Genomic DNA, 4,738 nt, shown 5'->3' on the forward strand with positions numbered 1-4,738 from the left:
AGATAAAGATTCTAAATCATCTATTGAAATCTTTAAAGGGTAAGTTTTTCTTTCTTTCCTTTTTTTTTTTCACCATTTTTTAAAAGTGGTATAGTTACTTAGCAAAGTATATGCTATTAGCCAATAAACAGCTGAATATTTATTTTAACATTTCATTTTGTGGTAACATTGTTTTCAGCAGTATAAGGATCAGTACAATGAGTGAGAGATATGCCCCTCCCCACACACACCAGGAAGTATCACATTTGCGGAGTGTGTCATGCAATAAACCTTTGATATATTAATGAATTGGCATCACAAGGGGATTCACTGGGGACCAAAACTAAAAACTTTCAAAACTTTAAAATGAATAAAGTAGCTACCAATCAAAAGGAAGAAATATGTAAATTCATACAAAGGAATAGAACAAAAATATGAGTTAAAATTGAGAATGCTGAGACTATGGAAAACATTAAAAAATGGAAAAGCAGAAATAGGAAGGAGATTTATGTGCAAAGACAAATTTGTTTGTTTGTTTGTTTGTTTTACGGTGACATTGGTTAACAAAATCCAGTAAATTTTCAGCTGTACATTTTAACAGTAAGGCATATATACATTTACACTGTGTGTTCACCTCCCATAGTTAGATTTCTTTCTGTCAGTACATATTTGACCCCTTTTATCTAGTCTACCTTCCGCCTCTCTCCTACCCCCTACCCTCTGGTAACCACGAGTCTATAGTCCATGTTTATGAGTCTTTATCTGTTTGTACTGTTTGTTACTTTTATGTTTATATCCTATGTATAAATGATATGTGGTTTTCAACTTTTTCTGTCTGACTTATTTCTCTTAGCATGATTCAAAGACAAATTAGTTTAAGAACCATAATATGGATGAAGGATTTTATGCAGGAGTCGGTTGGAGATTGTTCTCAAAAATAACCCAAAATGATTGAAAAAGAGGTATATGGCTAAAAAAAAAAATGAGCCAACGTAGACATTCCTTTTGAAAGGTAATGACTAAATCTCTAAAATTTGTGGAGAACCACAAAAGTAAACAGTAAGAAAAACGTTTGGACTAATGAAGAAAACATGTACAGTACATAGATATGTATTATTAAAATTTCAGGAATGTTTGTTTAGTGTAATAACTAACATGAACAATATAAGAGACAAAATCTAGAAAAAAAGAAATACTGGTTTCCTTCTTGTAATCTCACAAATAGACCTAACCAGACATGTTTATAGTTAATAGAGATTAAGTGATTACTTACAAGTGGGTTTAGGATCATAAGAAAACTCATCCTAGAGAATTCTGGAGCAGAAACACAGCAATTAGACCTGAAAACCTAGATAATTCTACCTGAGCCTCTATAAGGAGTCCTTTTATTCTGTGTCTTGAATTACTCAACATCCAGCAAACTGAAAATTTTACTAGTCAAAAGGAAATAACAAAGCACATCACCTTGGAATTCTGCAGGTCTTCAGCCGCAAAGACTCATTAACAACACAGCAACTAAAGACACAAGTACAATTCTTTCAGTAACAAACTCTGACAATTTAAAAGTAAGTAAGCCAATGTCAACAGTAAGAATTTAAATCTTGTTTAGTGCTTTTCTCCCACACAGAGAAACCAAAATGAAATGGGGCAGAAAAGTCCTGTACTCAGCTTTTGGATTCTCTGGTAAAAAGCACTGGTCATCAGAGTGTAATTTTACTAATAGTTGGATTTTAGTCTGTCATTTAGGTTCCATCTTGTATAAGCAGAACATCTTGTATTTGCATGTTCTTTTCTTTGAAGTGATTCCATATTTAGGGATTGGTTATATCATGAAAGGCTCTATCCTTCCTTGTTATTTCTGGTATAACAGAAATACTAGCCAATGTGCCTTTAAAACTTAAAAGACCAACAAATGGAATTTAGTACCCAAGTTCTTTATTTACTTTTTTTGGTCATATTATCATTTGGCATTTTAACCATCCTTTTGCTGACTTCACTATTTACTTAAAAGAGTAAATTTTATTTGTTCTGCAGGTATCTGAATCCATACTGATAATGATGTAGATGCTTTTACATGCTTTGAGAAAGTGCGTTGTGTGTGTGTAACTTTTTAAAAAATCAACATCTATCTCATGTGTACCTATTTGGAAGTCTGCCCCTAACTCATCTAGGTATTATTCTATGCCACCCGAAAAGATGAGTAACCAGCCTCTGCCCTTAAGGAGATTACCATCTATTTTAGCTGATTTAATTCACCATATATGTTCTTTTTTAGGATAAAAGAACAATTAAGCTCTCCGTGTGTTGAGTAAGCACCTTGCCTGAGTGGTAGTGAGATAAAATAATTTGGGAGACAGACGGATCTGGGTTTGAACCCTGACTGCGTACATTTAGTACTTTTGTTGATGCCTGACATTTTCACTTACACAATGAGGGTACTGATTTTTAGATTATTGAAGTGTCAAGAGGGTTAAATACGATAATGTATATAAAACACTTACCACATAGATAGGTTCTAAATTTTTTGCCCTTCCCCCTTATGTATTATTTAAATAAAATGCTCAGGTTTAGCATTGTCCATAATTTTCTCCATTAATTTTAGTCTAGGATTTTAAAATAATTTCATAAATCCAGCCAGGTTGTAATTGGCAGTACTTTTGGGTGGTAAATGAGACAGCAATCTAGTTGTTAAAAATTTAGAGACAATGTCGGAATGCCAGACCATGAAGCTCAAGAGCCAAGCCACAGCCCTTCCACACATTCATCACTAGTCACAGCCTCTGTGTTAGAATGGTCTGCCAGTGCTGGGGAGTGGGCAGAGGGAGGAGAACGGGGCAAAAGCATCCGTGGTGTTTCTGAAAAGCCTGGAGGAAGAAAAAAAAAGTGGGTAAGGAAATAGGGACTTGCTTTGCCACGGTTCTCTAAAAAAGAACATGTAAGTTCTACCAAGACAGTTTGACTGGAAATAAATATTGGAGTTTCTCTTTCACCACCTCCCAGTCTACCAGATCCTTCATGTGTTTTTTTTCAGAGAGAACACAAAGGAAAATCCAATCACATGCACACCTTTCATTCCTGGACAGCTCTTCTGCCCACAGTCCTTCCTCCTTCCCCATTCTGTTGAACACGAAAGTAAATTTGAGGCCAACTTTAATTCTCTACCTGAAACTCAAATAGTTGATTTCCTCTTTGTCTTCCAGGTTATTCTTTGCAACAATCTCCCTCGAGAGAGAATCAGGGTGCTCCCCTATGTGGATTAAGGAGACAGAAGGGCTCTCTAACTAAGAAATTCTAAAATTTAACTTAAGTACCCAAACCTTACTAGCTTTTTGGACTTAATCATTCTTTAATTCCCTTTTCCTCACATCCTATGCCTAATGAACTAGAGAATGTTAAAAGAAAAAAAACAGACTGGTCATTTTGCCATCCCCTGGGTAAAGAGTTATTTCTCTGTATTTTTAAAAATGGGACTCTCTCACTTTTGTTGTCATCATTGGCATTTTGGTGGAGGCTTCCTAACTTGTATTTTCTTCCTCTGCTGTGAATTTTCTTTTAATTTCATTTTTTAAAAGCTTAATTGCAGGTTACATATATAGGAAAGCACAGAAATCTTTAAGTGTATAACTTAATGAATTTTTATCCATTAAACCTGTATACTTCAACCAGATTAAGATCTAGAACATTTCAGCACACAGAAGGCTCCCTGGTGTCCCTTCCCAATTAATAATCCCTGTCATAAAAACTCTGCTGGTTTTGAACTTTATATAAACGGAGCCATAAACTTTGTTGTTTTGGGTGTATGGTTTGTTTTGAGCAGAATTAAGATTCAATTATATTGTTCCATGTATCAATAATTTGTTCTCCTGTTATATAGTATTCCATTGTGTGGATATACCACAATTTACCCTTCCCTGTTGATGAATATTTGTGTTGTTTCCATTATTTGGTTATTTTAAGTAAAGCTGCCTTGATCATCTACTATGGATTCTTAATTTTCGCCAGGCCCCCTTTCTGTAGAACTGTGATAAATAGAATTGTGAAGACTGTTTACAGACTCCCAGTTAATCCCAGTTAATCGTGCTCTACATTAGTTCTTCAGGTTATTTTGGCACCAGAATTTAAGGGCAATAAAAATCCTTTCTTCAAATTAAAAGAAAAAAAGAAAGCCAGAGAGAAGGAGGGAAGGAAGAAAGGAAGAAAGGAAAGAAAGAAGGAAGGAAAGTAGTGAAGTGGGAAATGTATAGGCATGTTGGTATAAAACCTTAAACTCATAATTCTCATTTTATAGAGGTATCTGATCATCTTAATTTGCTAAATAAGTAGTGCTTACATGATTACAGACTTCTTTACCTAACTTTTGGAAATACTCCTTGCTCTCCAGAAATTATTTAAAGAGTTTTGTCTTATCCCTTTAAGAAGTGATAAAATCATAGTGTCAAGTTCAAGTTTTAGGGCCAAGTTCACTAGGAAGTTTGTTTGATCTGAGTATTTTTCCTTGCGGGGGTTTTTTGTTTGTTTGTTTGTTTTAACTTCGTGAAGGGTCTAAATTCTTGAACAAATCCCAGAAAGACAGGAAAACAGTGACGTGCGTCTTTAAGCGTTCATTGTTTTGTGCAGTTACTCGTAATCTCATTGCTGACTCTTTTGATTCTTTATTTCATCTCCTCTAGATTTCTCTGCTTTTGTTGCAACTTAATTTGCTTCCTCAAGTGTGGAAAGTCATCAGACATTTAAGTTTGTTCCATTGAACCCTAAAAAT

The sequence above is a fragment of the Pteropus medius genome, unplaced genomic scaffold, assembly GCF_902729225.1.
Source record: "Pteropus medius unplaced genomic scaffold, Ma_sr-lr_union100, whole genome shotgun sequence".
Taxonomy (NCBI): domain Eukaryota; kingdom Metazoa; phylum Chordata; class Mammalia; order Chiroptera; family Pteropodidae; genus Pteropus; species Pteropus medius.